Consider the following 18,402-nt stretch of genomic DNA (forward strand, 5'->3'; position numbering starts at 1 on the left):
CGGACAACGTTAAATTAGCTCGGCGCAGTAGTCTCGACTTCACACCTGTGCATGAAGTTCCCAACCACAGAAGGAATAGCTACAATAAAAGTAGATCAGAAGACGGCGTGCCACTGTTACAACGAAAGTCTAAACCTTAGAGGCAGAGGAGAAGAATTCCACACCATCGAGCTCGGGGGGTTCGAGGGCGGGAAGAACTTCGTCCACAACCCGAAGGCGAAATAGAAAAAATCCAGATCGGAGATGTCCCAAGCAATACAACCAATATCGGCACAATCCTAAAAGGAGACGTAAAGGAGTCACTCATACAGTTCTTAAGAGATAATGTCGACTTCTTTGCATGGAAGGCCGCAGACATGCCAGGCATAGACCCTAAGTTAATGTGCCACAAGTTGGCAGTTTACCCAGGATCTCGGCCAGTACAGCAGAGACGCAGAAAGCTCGGACCAGAACGATCCCAAGCTGTGGAAGAGCAAGTACAATCTCTACTGGAGGCAGGATTCATAAGAGAAGTTAAGTACCCACTATGGCTCGCTAACGTCGTCTTGGTGAAAAAATCAAATGGGAAGTGGCAGATGTACACCGACTACACTGATCTCAACAAAGCCTGCCCAAAAGACCCTTATCCACTCTCAAGTATCGACGCTCTGGTGGATGCCTCCTCCAGATACAAATACCTCTCGTTTATGGACGCATATTCAGGATATAATCAAATCCCAATATACCCACCTGACCAAGAAAAAACCTCATTTTTAACCTCGAAAGCAAACTACTGCTATATCGTCATGCCATTCGGACTCAAAAATGCAGGAGCCACTTATCAAAGACTAATGAACAAAGTCTTCGCAGACCACATCGGGAAAATCATGGAAGTCTACGTGGACGATATGTTAATAAAAATACAAAGTGAAGAGTCATTACTATCCGACCTCACCCAAGTATTCGACACTATAAGAAGGCATAGCATGCGGCTTAATCCTGCAAAATATACCTTCGCAGTAGAAGCCGGCAAATTCTTGGGTTTTATGCTCACACAAAGGGGAATTGAAGCCAACCTGGATAAATGCAAGGCTATACTCGACATGAAGAGTCCAACCAGCGTCAAAGAGGTACAACAACTCAATGGAAGATTGGCAGCCTTGTCCAGATTTCTAGCTGGATCGGCAATAAGATCTCTCCCCTTCTACGCCACTCTAAGGAAGGGAAAGAGATTTGAATAGACAACAGAGTGCGAGCAGGCCTTCCAGGATTTCAAAAGGTTCCTGGGACAACCACCTATTCTAACTCGGCCACGAGAAGGAGAACCACTTATATTATACCTCACAGTAGGAAATCGGGCAATAGCCTCAGCACTAGTTTGAGAAGATGACAATGGAAAACAACATATATACTTCATCAGCAAAGTATTACAAGGGTCCGAATTGAACTATCAAAAAATAGAAAAATTCGCTTATGCTCTCATACTAACATCTCGACGACTCCGCCCATATTTCCAAGCCCACATCATCAAGATTCGGACCAACCAGCCCATAAAAAGCATTTCGCAGAAAACAGACTTAGCAGGAAGAATCTTACAATGGGCAGTCGAGTTGCCCGAATTCGACCTTCAATATGAAGGTCGAACAGCCATCAAATCACAGTATCTGGCCGACTCTATTGCAGAGTTTACGGACGCCCCGGAAATATCTACAGAGTGGAATCTCTACGTAGACGGCTCCTCAAACAAAACCGGAAGTGGCACGGGGCGTGATAATTGAAAGCGACCAAGGAACCCAAATCAAACTTTTCCTCAAATTCGGGTTCCCTACCTCAAACAACCAAACTGAGTATGAGGCACTACTAGCTGGTTTGAAGCTGGCTAAGGAGGTTGGAGCTTAAAAGCTTATCATCTTCAGTGACTCACAGGTAGTCACCTCACAAATAGCAGGGAGTTACCAAGCCAAGAATCCCACCATGAAAAAGTACTTGGACAAAACCAAGGAACAGCTCAAACAACTCAGGGAATATGAGGTCCACCACATACCCCGAGAACAGAATGCTCGAGCTGATGCACTCTCAAAATTAGCCAGCACCAAACCAGGGGGCAACAATAGAAGCCTCATCCAAGAGATGTTGCAGAACCCGTCAATCTCGGAAGAAGAAAAGGTCCTAGCCATAACAGGTCTGGATCAGGGATGGATGACCCCCATAATTAATTACCTCAAAACAGAAACACTCCCTACAGATAAGAAGGAGGCAAAGAGGTTAAAACGGGAAGCACAATACTACACCATCATAAATAATACTCTATACAAGAGAGGGATTTCATCACCACTGTTAAAATGCGTACCGACTTCCAACACAAAAGAAGTTTTAGAAGAAGTACACAGTGGCATCTGTGGCAACCATCTTGGAGCACAAGCCCTCACCAAAAAAGTGCTCCGGGCCGGATTCTATTGGCCAACTTTGCAAAAAGAAGCATGGGAATTCGTAAAGATATGTTCACCATGTCAAAAACATGCTAATTTTCATATTGCCCCACTAGAGGAGCTCATGAGTGTAACCTCACCCTAGCCATTCGCAAAATGGGGACTCGACCTCCTCGGGCCATTCCCTCAGGATCAGGACAGGTCAAGTTCCTCATCGTCGGGGTAGATTACTTTACAAAATGGATTGAAGCAGAGCCCCTAGCCAATGCCACTGCTCAAAGAAGTCGAAAATTCCTATATAGAAATATTGTCACAAGGGTTGGGGTCCCATACTCCATCACCACAGATAATGGCACTTAATTCACATATGCAGGCTTCAGAAAATTAGTGGCCGACTTGAAAATAAAGCACCAATTTACATCCGTAGAACATCCCCAGGCTAACGGACAGGCAGAAGCTACCAATAAAGTTATATTAGCCGGGCTAAAACGGAGATTACAGGATGCAAAGGGAGCCTCGGCTGAAGAGCTTCCACAAGTCCTATGGGCATATCGAACAACTCCACACTCCACCACAAAGGAATCACCTTTCCGATTAGCTTACGGAATGGAGGCAATGATCCTAGTGGAGGTCGAAGAAGGATCACCCAGAGTAATCCACTACAATGAAGTGGCCAATTCCCTACTTCAAAAAGAGGAACTCGACCTATGATGAGCGGATAATTTATACGCTTTTTGGCATTGTTTTTACATAGTTTTTAGTATGATTTAGTTAGTTTTCAGTATATTTTTATTAGTTTTTAAATAAAAATCATATTTCTGGACTTTACTATGAGTTTGTAAGGTTTTCTGTGATTTCAGGTAATTTCTGGCTGAAATTGAGGGACTTGAGCAAAAATCAGATTCAGAGGTTGAAGAAGGACTGCAGATGCTATTGGATTCTGACCTCCCTGCACTCAAAGTGGATTTTCTGGAGCTACAGAACTCCAAATTGCGCACTCTCAATTGCGTTGGAAAGTAGACATCCAGAGCTTTCTAGCAATATATAATAGTTCATACTTTTCCCGAGTTTAGATGATGCAAACTGGCATTCAACGCCAGTTCTATGTTGCATTCTGGAGTTAAACGCCAGAAACAGGTTGCAAAGTGGAGTTAAACGCCAAAAACAAGTTACAAACTAGCGTTCAACTCCAAGAGAAGCCTCTACACGTGTAAAGCTCAATGCTCAGCCCAAGCACACACCAAGTGGGCCCCAGAAGTAGATTTCTGCACCATTTACTCATTTCTGTAAACCCTAGTAACTAGTTTAGTATAAATAGGACTTTTTACTATTGTATTTGAATCTTCGGATCATCTTTGGATTATCTTTTGATCTTTTGATCATGTTAAGGGGGCTGGCCTCTCAGCCATGCCTGGACCTTCATCACTTATGTATTTTCAACGGTAGAGTTTCTACACACCATAGATTAAGGTGTGGAGCTCTGCTGTTCCTCATGAATTAATACAAAGTACTATTGTTTTTCTATTCAATTTAAGCTTATTCCGATTCTAAGATATTCATTCGCACCTCAATATGAATGTGATGATCGTGACAGTCATCATCATTCCCAACCTATGAACGCGTGCCTGACAACCACTTCCGTTCTACCTTAGATTGAATGAGTATCTCTGGGATTCCTTAATCAGAATCTTCGTGGTATAAGTTAGAATCCATGGACGGCCATTCTTGAGATCCGAAAAGTCTAAACCTTGTCTGTGGTATTCCGAGTAGGATCTGGGAAGGGATGGCTACGACGAGCTTCAAACTCGCGAGTGCTGGGCGTAGTGACAGACGCAAAAGGATCAATGGATCCTATTCCAATATGATCGAGAACTGACAGATGATTAGCCATGCAGTGACAGCGCATTGGACCATTTTCACTGAGAGGATAGGATGTAGCCATTGACAACGGTGATGCCTAACATACAGCTTGCCATAGAAAGGAGTATGAATGATTGGATGAAGACAACAGGAAAGCAGAGATTCAGGAGGAACGAAAGCATCTTCATACGCTTATCTGAAATTCTCACCAATGAATTACATAAGTATCACTATCTTTATTTTATATTTTATTTATCTTTTAATTATTAAATCTCCATAATCAATTGAATCCTCCTGACTGAGATTTGCAAGATGACCATAGCTTACTTCAAGCCGACAATCTCTGTGGGATCGACCCTTACTCACGTAAGGTTTATTACTTGGATGACCCAGTGCACTTGCTGGTTAATTGTGCGAAGTTGTGACAAAGAACTAAGATTATGAACGTGCGTATTGAATTTTTAGCGCCGTTACCAAGGAATGGAACCGTCACGATTTCTGCGCACCAAGTTTTTGGCGCCGTTGCCGGGGATTGTTCGAGTTTGGACAACTGACGGTTCATCTTATTGCTCAGATTAGGTAATTTTATTTTATTTTTAAGATTTTTATTTCTTATTTTTGAAAATAATACAAAAAACAAAAAAAATTTCTTTTTCTTTTTTCCCAAAATAATTTTCGAAAAAAAACCAAAAAAAAATAATAAAATCATTAAACCAAAAAAAAATATTTTATGTTTCTTGTTTGAGTCTTGTGTCAAATTTTAAGTTTGGTGTCAATTGCATGTTTTTAAAATTTGTGCATTTTTCGAAAACTCATGCATGTGTTCTTCATGATCTTCAAGTTGTTCTTGACAAGTCTTCTTGTTTGAACTTCATATTTTCTTGTTTTGTGTCTTTTCTTGTTTTTCATATGCATTTTCAATTTCTTAGTGTCTAAATATTAAAAATTTCTAAGTTTAGTGTCTTGCATGTTTTCTTTTATTGAAAATTTTTCAAAAATACATACTTGATGTTCATCATGATCTTCAAAGTGTTCTTGGTGTTCATCTTTGCATTCAAAGTGTTCTTGCATATTTTTCTTGTTTTGATTCATAATTTTCATGTTTTGAGTCTTTTTAATGTTTTTCTCTTTCATCATTAAAAATTCAAAAATAAAAAAAATATCTTTCCCTTTTTCTTCTCATCAAATTCGAAAATTTGAGTTGACTTTTTCAAAAATTTTTAAAATCTAGTTGTTTATTATGAGTCAAATCAAATTTTCAATTTAAAAATTTTATCTTTTTCAAATCTTTTTCAAAAATCAAATCTTTTTCAAATTTTTTTCCTTTCATAATTTCGAACCTTTCAAAATTATTTTCAAAATCTTTTTCTTATTTTTATTTCATATTTTCGAAATTAATGCTAACAATTAATGTGATTGATTCAAAATTTTTTAAGTTTGTTACTTGCCTAGTAAGAAAGGTTCAATCTTTAAACTCTAGACTCATATCTTTTTAGTTTCTTGTTAGTCAAGTAATCAACTTAAATTTCTTTTTCAAATCTTTTTCAAAATAAGTTTCAATCACATCTTTTCAAAATCAATTTCAAAATCTTTTTTTAACTTCTTTTCTAACCTCTTATCTTTTCAAAAATTGATTTTCAAATCTTTTTCAAACTAATCCTATCTTTTTGTTTGATTCTTATCTTTTTCCAAAACTACCTAACTAATTCTATCTCTAATTTTCGAAAATCACCTTCATCTTTTTCAAAATTCCTTTTTAAATTAACTAATTATTTTAAATTTAATTTAATTTGATTTAATTTTTCCTTTCTTAATTTTTGAATTTTTAATTTTAATTCTAATTTAAAAACAAAAATACTTTTATTTTATTTTATCTAATTTTCGAAAATTCTTCTCCCTCACCTCCTTCTATTTATTTATTTATTTACTAACACCCCCCTTCATCTAAGAATCCGAACCTACTCCTCACCCTTGTATTTGGATTCTCCTTCTTCTATTCATATCTTCTTCTACTCACATAAAGGAATTTCTATACTGTGACATAGAGGATTCCATATTTTCTGTTCTCTTTTTTTTTCATATGAGCAGGAACAAGGACAAGAACATTCTTGTTGAAGCTGATCCTGAACCTAAAAGAACTCTAAAGAGGAAGCTAAGGGAAGCTAAAGCACAACTCTCTGGAGAAAATCTGACAGAAATTTTCGAAAAAGAAGGAGACATGGCCAAAAATAACAACAATGCAAGGAAGATGCTTGGTGACTTTACTGCACCTAATTCCAATTTACATGGAAGAAGCATCTCAATCCCTGCCATTGGAGCAAATAATTTTGAGCTGAAACCTCAATTAGTTTCTCTGATGCAACAAAACTGCAAGTTTTATGGACTTTCATCAGAAGATCCTTTTCAGTTCTTAACTGAATTCTTGCAAATCTGTGATACTATTAAGACCAATAGGGTTGATCCTGAGGTCTACAGGCTCATGCTTTTCCCGTTTGCTGTAAGAGACAGAGCTAGAATATGGTTGGACTCTCAACCTAAGGATAGCCTGAACTCTTGGGATAAGCTGGTCACGGCTTTCTTAACCAAGTTCTTTCCTCCTCAAAAGCTTAGCAAGCTTAGAGTGGATGTTCAAACCTTCAGACAAAAAGAAGGTGAATCCCTCTATGAAGCTTGGGAGAGATACAAGGAACTGACCAAAAAGTGTCCTTCTGACATGCTTTCAGAATGGACCATCCTGGATATATTCTATGATGGTGATGAGCGGATATTTTATACGCTTTTTGGGGATAATTTCATATAGTTTTGAGTATGTTTTAGTTAGTTTTTAGTTTATTTCCAGTAGTTTTTAGGAAAAATTCATGTTTCTGGACTTTACTATGAGTTGTGTGTTTTTCTGTAATTTCAGGTATTTTTCTGGCTGAAATTGAAGGAGCTGAGCAAAAATCTGATTCAGGCTGAAAAAGGACTGCTGATGCTGTTGGATTCTGACCTCCCTGCACTCAAAGTGGATTTTCTGGAGCTAAAGAACTCGAAATGGCGTGCTTCTAATTGCGTTGGAAAGTAGACATCCAGGGCTTTCCAGCAATATATAATAGTCCATACTTTGAACAAGAATTGACGACATAAACCGGCGTTCAACGCCAGCCTTCTGCCCAATTCTGGCGTTCAGCGCCAGAAAAGGATCAAAAACTGGAGTTGAACGCCCAAACTGGCATAAAAACTGGCGTTCAACTCCACAAATGGCCTCTGCACGAAATCTCAGCCCCAGCACACACCAAGTGGGCCCCAGCACACCAAGTGGGCCCCAGAAGTGGATCTCTGCATCATCCATCATAGTCCACTCATATTTTGTAACCCTAGGCTACTGATTTAGTATTTAAACAACTTTTAGAGACTTATTTTGTATCTCATGACATTTCAGATCTAAACTTTGTATTCTCTGACGGCATGAGTCTCTAAACCCCATTGTTGGGGGTGAGGAGCTCTGCTGTGTCTCGATGAATTAATGCAAGTATTTCTGTTTTCCATTCAAACACGCTTGTTCCTATCTAAGATGTTCATTCGCGCTTAACTGTGATGGAGGTGATGAGCTGTGACACTCATCACCTTCCTCAAACCATGAACGTGTGCCTGACAACCACCTCCGTTCTATATACGATTGAATGAGTATCTCTTAGATTCTTAAATCAGAATCTCCGTGGTATAAGCTAGAACTGATGGCGGCATTCATGAGAATCCGGAAAGTCTAAACCTTGTCTGTGGTATTCCGAGTAGGATTCAATGATTGAATGACTGTGACGAGCTTCAAACTCCTGAAGGCTGGGCGTTAGTGACAGACGCAAAAGGATAGTAAATCCTATTCCAACCGGATCGAGAACCAACCGGTGATTAGCCGTGCTGTGACAGAGCGCGTGAGCGTAGTTTTCACTGGAAGGATGGAAGGTAGCAATTGACAACGGTGATCCACCAACACACAGCTTGCCATAGGAGGACGTGCGTGCGTGAATCAGAAGACAGAGGAAAGCAGAGATTCAGAGGACAAAGCATCTCCAAAACTCCAATATATTCTCCATTACTGCACAACAAGTAACTTTTAATTTATGCTCTACTGGTTATTCATAATTCAACTGATAAACATAATTGACTTCCTGACTAAGATTTACAAGATAACCATAGATTGCTTCAAACCAACAATCTCCGTGGGATTCGACCCTTACTCACGTAAGGTATTACTTGGACGACCCAGTGCACTTGCTGGTCAGTGGTACGCGTTGTGAAAAGTGTGATTCGCAATTTGTGCTACCAAGTTTTTGGCGCCGTTGCCGGGGATTGTTCGTGTTTGAACAACTGACGGATTATTTTGTTGCTTAGATTAGGAAAAAAATCTTTCTTTTTGGTTTAGAGTCTTTTATTATTTATCCCTTGTTAAAACACTTTAAATTTATAACTCAGTTAGTTAGAGCGTGGTGTTTATGTTCATGATAATTGGCTATCATATTTTTTTAAAAACCTTTTTCAGAAATAATTTTTCTATTAAATCCTGTGCCAAACTTTAAGTTTGGTGTTTTCAAAAATAATCTTTCTTAAAATTTTTGAAGGTCCCATAACTCATTTGGCTAGAACATTAATTTGATTGGGTTAGAATCTTTTATACTCTTTTCAAAACCTTCTTTTTCAAAAATATTTTTTATTAAATCTTGTGCCAAACTTTAAGTTTGGTGTTTTCTTGTTGATTCCCCTTTGATTTTCGAAAATTTTGGTTTGGTTTTCTAAAAATTTTAAGTTTGGTGTTCTTCCTTCATGTTCTTGTGTTCTTGTGAGTCTTCAAAGTGTTCTTGAGTTTCCTTCTGTCTTGATCTTAAAATTTTTAAGTTTGGTGTTCCTTGGTGTTTTTCCTCCAAATTTTTCAAAAAACAAGGAGCATTAGATCTAAAATTTTTAAATCTTGTACTATCTTATTGTTTTCTCTTTCCTCACTAAATTTAAAAATATCTTTTCAAAATATCTTTTCTAACTTCCCATCTTTTCAAAATTTGTTTCAACTAACTAACCAACTTTTTGTTTGTTTCTTAACTTTTTCAAAACTACCTAACTAACTCTCTCTCTCTCAAATTTTCGAAAATATCTCCCCTCTTTTTCAAAAATTTCGTTTTTTTTTTAACTAATTATTTTTAATTTTTTTTACGAAAAAAAAAAATATATATATATATATATATATATATATTTTCAAAATTCAAATTCTTTTTAGTTATTTTATTTTATTTTAGTATTTATTTCTTATAACATAAAATAAATAAAAAGATAAATCAGTCCAAGTTATATCCATATATCCATCATGGACATAAGTGGAGATGGACAGTCCAGGAGGACTTTGGGGTCATATTCTAACCCCTCTACTGCTTCATATGGGAATAGCATCTGCATACCCTCCATTGGAGTCAGTAACTTTGAGTTGAATCCTCAGCTCATTATCATGGTGCAGCAAAGTTGCCAGTATTCCGGTCTTCCACAGGAAGAACCTACAGAGTTTCTGGCACAATTTTTACAAATTGCTGACACAGTACATAATAAGGAAATAGATCAGGATGTCTACAGACTATTACTGTTTCCATTTGCTGTAAAAGATCAAGCTAAGAGGTGGTTAAATAACCAACCTAAGGCCAGCATAAGGACATGGAAACAGCTGACAGAAAAATTCCTGAATCAATATTTCCCTCCAAAAAGGATGACACAGCTGAGGCTGGACATCCAAGGCTTTAAACAAGGAGATAATGAATCTCTTTATGATGCCTGGGAGAGATACAGAGAGATGCTACGAAAATGCCCCTCTGAAATGTTTTCAGAGTGGGTTCAGTTAGACATCTTCTACTATGGGCTTGCAGAAGGAGCTCAGATGTCTTTAGATTACTCAGCTGGTGGATCTATCCGTATGAGAAAGACAATTGAAGAAGCTCAAGAGCTCATTGATACAGTTGCCAGGAATCAACATCTGTATCTAAGCAGCAACCCTTCCATGAATGAAGAGGTTAAAACAGTAACTGTTGAATTCAGTACTGTAAAACAAGCTGCTGAATTCAACCAGCAATTAGATTTTCTAACAAAGCAGCTAGTTGAATTCAAAGACAGGTTACAGGAGACAAGGATAGCTAATATACATATGGAAGAACAGTTTAAGCAAACAAAGCAGCAACTATCAAAGCAAATAGCAGAAGAATGCCAAGCAGTGCAATTAAGAAGAGGGAAAACATTAAATACCCCACCTCAAGGCATCAAAAATTCAAGAAACGAGCAACCCACCAAATATCCCCCTGAGGACAGTAAGAGCCCAGGGAAAAATAATTCTGGCACTAAAACGCCAGAAAATGGGTGGAAGGCTGGCGCTGAACGCCCAGACCATGCCCAAAACTGGCGTTCAGCGCCAGAAACAAGGCAGGATTGGCGTTCAACGCCAGAAATGAGCAAGAATCTGGCGTTGAACGCCCAACAGGGGCACATTTCTGGCGCTCAGGCGCCAGGAACAGACAGTGAGTTGGTGTCTAACGTCACTCCAGCTTCTGACTCTGGTACGCAATTGCCAGTGAGGGATCAGACACACACAAGTGCTGATAACAACCCCTCTAAAAAGGCTCCTCTAACCACTAAGGTTGAGGATTATAAAGCCAAGATACCTTATCCTCAAAAACTCCGGAAAGAGGAGCAGGATAAGCAATTTGCTCGCTTTGCAGATTATCTAAGGACTCTTGAAATAAAGATTCCATTTGCAGAGGCACTTGAGCAAATACCTTCTTATGCCAAGTTCATGAAAGAGATCTTGAGTCATAAAAAGGAGTGGAGAGAAACAGAAAGAGTTCTCCTCACTGAAAAATGCAGTGCAGTCATTCTGAAAAGCTTTCCTGAAAAGCTTAAAGATCCTGGGAGTTTTCTGATACCATGCATATTAGAAGGTGATTGCACCAAGACAGCTTTATGTGATCTTGGGGCAAGCATCAACCTGATACCTGCATCCACTATCAGGAAGCTTGGCTTAACTGAAGAAGTTAAACCAACCCGGATATGTCTCCAACTTGCTGATGGTTCCACTAAATACCCATCAAGCGTGATTGAGGACATGATTGTCAGAGTTGGGCCATTCGCCTTTCCCACTGACTTTGTTGTGCTGGAAATGGAGGAGCACAAGAGTGCTACTCTCATTCTAGGAAGACCCTTCCTAGCAACTGGACGATCCCTCATTGACGTCCAACAGGGGGAAATAACCCTGAGAGTCAACGATGACGAGTTCAAGTTGAACGCTGTCAAAGCCATGCAGCATCCAGACACATCAACAGACTGCATGAAAGTTGACCTTATTGACTCTTTGGTAGAAGAGATCAACATGGCTGAGAGTCTCGAATCAGAGTTGGAAGACATCTTTAAAGATGTTCAGCCTGATTTGGAGGATTCAGGGGACATGAAAGAGCCTCTGAACTTTCTTCTAAAAGAGGAAAAACCTCCTAAACCAGAGCTCAAGCCACTGCCACCATCCTTGAAATATGCATTTCTAGGAGAAGGTGACACTTTTCCAGTGATCATAAGCTCTGCTTTAAATTCACAGGAAGAGGAAACACTTATTCAAGTGCTAAGGACACACAAGACAGCTCTTGGGTGGTCCATAGGTGACCTTAAGGGCATAAGCCCAGCTAGATGCATGCACAAAATCCTATTGGAGGATAATGCCAAACCAGTGGTTCAACCACAGAGGCGGCTAAATCCAGCCATGAAGGAAGTGGTGCAGAAAGAGGTCACCAAATTACTGGAGGCTGGGATTATTTATCCTATTTCTGACAGCCCCTGGGTGAGCCCTGTTCAAGTCGTCCCAAAAAAGGGAGGCATGACAGTGATTCATAATGAAAAAAATGAACTGGTTCTTACAAGAACAGTTACAGGGTGGCGCATGTGTATTGACTACAGAAGGCTCAATACAGCCACCAGAAAGGATCATTTTCCTTTACCATTCATAGACCAGATGCTAGAGAGACTAGCAGGTCATGATTACTACTGCTTTTTGGATGGCTACTCAGGCTATAACCAGATTGCAGTAGATCCCCAGGATCAAGAGAAAACAGCATTCACATGTCCATCTGGAGTGTTTGCTTATAGAAGGATGCCCTTTGGGCTATGCAATGCACCTGCAACCTTCCAGAGATGCATGCTCTCTATTTTCTCTGATATGGTGGAAAAATTTCTGGAAGTCTTCATGGATGACTTCTCAGTATATGGAGACTCATTCAGCTCCTGTCTTGATCACCTGAAACTTGTTCTGAAAAGATGCCAAGAAACCAACCTAGTTTTAAACTGGGAAAAGTGTCACTTCATGGTGACTGAAGGAATTGTTCTTGGGCATAAAATCTCAAACAAGGGAATAGAGGTGGATCAAGCAAAAATAGAGTTAATTGAAAAATTACCACCACCTGCCAATGTTAAGGCAATCAGAAGCTTTCTGGGGCATGCAGGATTCTATAGGAGGTTTATAAAGGATTTTTCAAAAATCGCAAAACCTCTAAGCAATCTGCTAGCTGCTGACACGCCATTTGTGTTTGACATAGCATGCCTGCAGGCGTTTGAAACGCTGAAAGCTAAGCTGGTCACAGCACCAGTCATTTCTGCACCAGACTGGACATTGCCATTTGAGTTAATGTGTGATGCCAGTAATCATGCCATTGGTGCAGTATTGGGACAGAGGCATGACAAGCTTCTGCATGTCATTTATTATGCCAGTCGCGTTCTAAATGATGCCCAGAAAAATTACACAACCACAGAAAAAGAACTACTTGCAGTGGTTTACGCCATTGACAAGTTCAGATCATACTTAGTAGGATCAAAAGTGATTGTGTATACTGACCATGCTGCTCGTAAATATCTACTCACAAAGCAAGATTCAAAACCCAGGCTCATCAGATGGGTATTGCTTCTGCAAGAGTTTGATATAGAAATAAGAGACAGAAAAGGGACAGAGAACCAAGTAGCTGATCATCTGTCCCGGATAGAGCCAGTGGAAGGGACATCCCTCCCCTTTCTGGAGATCTCTGAGACGTTCCCTGATGAGCATCTATTTGCCATTCAGGAAGCACCATGGTTTGCCGATATTGCAAACTATAAAGCTGCAAGGTTCATACCCAAGGAGTACAATAGAATACAAAAGAAGAAACTAATTACTGATGCAAAGTACTACTTGTGGGATGAACCCTATCTCTTTAAGAGATGTGCAGACGGAATTATCCGTAGGTGTGTCCCCAGAGAGGAAGCACAGAGAATCCTATGGCATTGCCATGGATCTCAATATGGAGGCCATTTCGGAGGTGAGCGAACAGCCACCAAGGTCCTCCAATGTGGCTTCTATTGGCCCACACTCTATAAAGATTCCCGAGAGTTTGTACGTAATTGTGACAGTTGCCAAAGAGCTGGTAATCTGCCTCATGGTTACGCCATGCCTCAACAAGGAATCTTGGAAATAGAGTTGTTTGATGTATGGGGAATTGACTTCATGGGACCTTTCCCACCATCATACTCAAACACTTATATTCTGGTGGCAGTTGACTATGTATCAAAATGGGTTGAGGCTATTGCCACACCCACCAATGATACTAAAACAGTGCTGAAGTTCCTCCAGAAACATATCTTTAGCAAGTTTGGTGTCCCTAGAGTGTTAATCAGTGATGGGGGCACTCACTTCTGCAATAAACAGCTTTACTCTGCCATGGTTCGGTATGGAATTCGCCACAAAGTGGCCACTCCATATCATCCACAAACCAACGGGCAAGCTGAAGTCTCTAACAGAGAATTAAAGAGAATCCTGGAACGGACAGTAAATACCCGTAGAAAGGATTGGGCAAGGAGCTTGGATGATGCTCTGTAGGCTTACAGAACAGCATTCAAGACCCCTATAGGGACCTCTCCATACCAACTCGTGTATGGTAAGGCATGCCACTTGCCCGTGGAACTGGAACATAAGGCTTATTGGGCAACCAGATTCCTAAACTTAGATGCCAAATTAGCAGGAGAAAAACGATTGCTCCAGCTAAATGAGCTAGAGGAATTCAGATTCACAGCTTTCGAAAATGCCAAGCTTTATAAAGAAAAATCAAAAAAATGGCATGACAGAAAGCTGTCATCTAGAATCTTTGAACCAGGACAGAAGGTCCTATTGTTTAACTCTAGACTCAGGCTATTCCCCGGGAAACTGAAATCCCGGTGGAGGGGACCATACGTGATTACAAGTGTGTCACCATATGGTTATGTGGAGCTTCAAGATATTGATTCTGATAAGAAGTTCATTGTCAATGGACAGAGAATCAAGCATTATCTTGAAGGCAACACTGAGCAAGAATGCTCAAGGCTGAAGCTAGATTAAAAGCTCAGCAAGGTCCAGCTAAAGACAATAAAGAAGCGCTTGCTGGAAGGCAACCCAGCCATGGGGCAACAATCCTCCAAGCATTTTGCCCTATTTCTATCTTTATATTTTATATATAGTTCATTGACAACAAGGTAAATAATCATTTACAGAAGACCTCGGCACACAAAACAGAGTAAAAGAGCTCAATGGCAAGAAAACGCCAGTAAAGGGGCATTTTGGGCGTTCAGCGCCCAAAATGGGCATCCACTGGGCGCTGAACGCCAGTAATGGCAGCATTTGGGCGTTCAGCGCCAGGAATGGCCACCCACTGGGCGTTGAACGCCAGTAATGGCAGCAACTGGGTGCTGAACGCCCAGGAGATCAGCATTTGGGCGCTGAACGCCCAAAACAGGCAGTGTTTGGGCGTTCAAACGCCAGGAGGACAGGGAGGAGCCATTTCCAGTGATTCCACACGAATTTCCAATTTAATTTTAAATTTGAATGCTTCAATGCATGATTTTTACATAAATATATCAAGAACCTTGATTTCTAAAATCCTTAATTTTTAAAATCCATTTTTCCAAATTCAATCCAACTCTTTTCAAAATCTTTTCTGAAAAATCTATCTTTTTCAAAATCTATCTTTTTCACTCAAAAATCTTTTCAACTAATCCATATCTTTTTCAATATCTTTTTCATATTATCTTTTTCAAAATCTAAAATTATCTTTTTCAAAAAAACTATCCTATCTTTTTAAAATTAAACTATATCTTCTATCTTATCTTTTTCAACTCAATCTTTTTATCTTATCTCCTCCAATTTTTCGAAAATCCACCCCTCCCCCCCTTTAAATTGGGTTCGGCCTCCCCCCCTCCTTCATCAACAAGTGCTACTCAATCTCCTTCTATCCCTCTCCTTTCTTTTCTTTTGCTTGAGGACAAGCAAACCTCTAAGTTTGGTGTGTTTTTCTGAAATCACTAAGATCATGGCTCCCAAAGGGAAACAATACACTCCTAGAGACAAGAAAGAGAGCATTCCAAAACCACTTTGGAATCAAGGGAAGTTTTTATCTAAAGAACATTCAGACCATTATCTTAAAGTAATGGGTCTGAGATCAGTGATCCCGGAAGTGAGATTCGATCTGAAAGAAGATGAATATCCGGAGATCCAGGAGCAAATTCGAATCAGGAACTGGGAAGTCCTAGCTAATCCTGAAACGAAAGTAGGAAGGAACATGGTCCAGGAGTTCTATGCTAATATGTGGCAGACTGACAAGCAAAGACTATCTGGAACAGCCTGCTACGAATTTCGGACCATGGTCAGGGGAAAGATTGTTCATACCACCCCTGACAAGATCAGAGAGATACTAAAGCTACCTCAGCTAAAGGATGATCCAGACTCCTTCAACAGGAGGATGATGAGAGCAGACATTGGCCTGAATAAAATTGGAGAGGACATCTGTATTCTTGGAGCCAGGTTGACCACCAACACAAAGGGCGTCCCAAATCAACTCAAGAGGGAGGATCTCAAACCAGTTGCCAGAGGATGGCTGGACTTCATTGGGCGTTCTCTGTTGCCCACCAGCAACCATTCTGAAGTCACAGTTAAAAGAGCAGTGATGATTCATTGCATCATGATGGGAAAGGAAGTGGAGGTTCATCAGCTGATTTCAACAGAGCTCTATAAGATTGCTAACAAAAATTCAAGAGAGGTCAGGTTGGCTTATCCAAGCGTGATTTCTCTGCTCTGCAAGGACGCTGGAGTCAAGATGGGAATAACTGAATATATCCTAATTGAAAGGCCAATCACCAAAGCATCAATGGAGAGACAACAAGCACAGGAGGATCCTATAAAGAAAAGAGCACAGGAATTCCTTCCAGAGATTCCTCAAGCAGAATATTGGGAACATCTTGAGACGTCTGTCACCAAGATACAGGAAGCTATGGAGCAAATAATAAAACAACAGAAGGAACACAGTCAAATGCTAACCCATATGCTTAAAGAACAAGAGGAGCAGGGACGTGACTTAAGGAAACTGAAGCGCCAAAAATCTTCTGTGATACCAAGCCTCCCAAGGATCAGAGGAACCCCCATACCCCCAGATAAAGGTTGTTAATTTCCAATTTCTGCCTTAACTCTGTGACAGTGTCCTTATAAAAAGTTTACCTTAGACGTCATATAGTAGTAATTAGTCTATTTTGATTTTATCTCCAATTAAGCTATAGTTTATTTTTCTCATCATCAGCAAACATGAATAAAATAGTAGATCTTTTAAATAAGAAGCAATAAAATTTCGAGTTTTAATAAGAGAAATTCTAATTAGTTAAATGTGGTGGCAATGCTTTCTGTCTTCTGAATGAATGCTTGAACAGTGCATATATCTTTTGAATTTGTTGTTTAAGACTGTTAAATATGTTGGCTCTTGAAAGAATGATGAACATGAGACATGTTATTGAGAATCTGAAAAATCATAAAAATGATTCTTGAAGCAAGAAAAAGCAGCAAAGAACAAAGCTTGCAGAAAAAAAAAAAAAAGAGAAGAGAGAAAGAAAAAAAAAGAGAAAGCAAGCAGAAAAAGCCAAAGCCCTTAAAACCAAAAGGCAAGGGTAATAAAAAGGATCCCAAGGCTTTGAGCATCAGTGGATAGGAGGGCCAAAAAGGAATAAAATCCTGGCCTAAGCGGCTAAATCAAGCTGTCCCTAACCATGTGCTTGTGGCGTGAAGGTGTCAAGTGAAAACTTGAGACTGAGCGGTTAAAGTCAAGGTCCAAAGCAAAAAGAAGAGTGTGCTTAAGAACTCTGGACACCTCTAATTGGGGACTTTAGCAAAGCTGAGTCACAATCTGAAAAGGTTCACCCAGTTATGTGTCTGTGGCATTTATGTATCCGGTAGTAATACTGGAAAACAAAGTGCTTAGGGCCACGGCCAAGACTCATAAAGAAGCTGTGTTCAAGAATCATCACACTGAACTAAGAAAGTCAATAACACTATCGGAATTCTGAGTTCCTATAGATGCCAATCACTCTGAGCTTCAATGGATAAAGTGAGATGCCAAAACTGTTCAGAAGCAAAAAGCTACTAGTCCCGCTCATCTAATTAGGATCTGAGCTTCAATCAAAAACTCTGAGATATTATTGCTTCTCAACCTATTAGTCTTCTATTTTATTTGTCTAGTTGCTTGAGGACAAGCAACAGTTTAAGTTTGGTGTTGTGATGAGCGGATATTTTATACGCTTTTTGGGGATAATTTCATATAGTTTTGAGTATGTTTTAGTTAGTTTTTAGTTTATTTCCAGTAGTTTTTAGGAAAAATTCATGTTTCTGGACTTTACTATGAGTTGTGTGTTTTTCTGTAATTTCAGGTATTTTTCTGGCTGAAATTGAAGGAGCTGAGCAAAAATCTGATTCAGGCTGAAAAAGGACTGCTGATGCTGTTGGATTCTGACCTCCCTGCACTCAAAGTGGATTTTCTGGAGCTAAAGAACTCGAAATGGCGTGCTTCCAATTGCGTTGGAAACTAGACATTCAGAGCTTTCCAGCAATATATAATAGTCCATACTTTGCACAAGAATTGACGACGTAAACTGGCGTTCAACGCCAGCCTTCTGCCCAATTCTAGCGTTCAGCGCCAGAAAAGGATCAAAAACTGGAGTTGAACGCCCAAACTGGCATAAAAACTGGCGTTCAACTCCACAAATGGCCTCTGCACGAAATCTCAGCCCCAGCACACACCAAGTGGGCCCCAGCACACCAAGTGGGCCCCAG

The 18,402-nt window shown here is 39.8% G+C and overlaps 1 non-coding gene across 1 annotated transcript; it reads right to left on the reverse strand.

The window, feature by feature from the left end:
- Window positions 1–6,879: 6,879 nt before the first annotated feature.
- On the reverse strand, window positions 6,880–6,987 carry LOC112753768 (small nucleolar RNA R71). Its single transcript, XR_003178136.1, has one exon. It is a non-coding gene; the product is annotated as a small nucleolar RNA R71 (small nucleolar RNA).
- Window positions 6,988–18,402: the final 11,415 nt, after the last annotated feature.

Source organism: Arachis hypogaea, chromosome 15, assembly GCF_003086295.3.
Source record: "Arachis hypogaea cultivar Tifrunner chromosome 15, arahy.Tifrunner.gnm2.J5K5, whole genome shotgun sequence".
Taxonomy (NCBI): domain Eukaryota; kingdom Viridiplantae; phylum Streptophyta; class Magnoliopsida; order Fabales; family Fabaceae; genus Arachis; species Arachis hypogaea.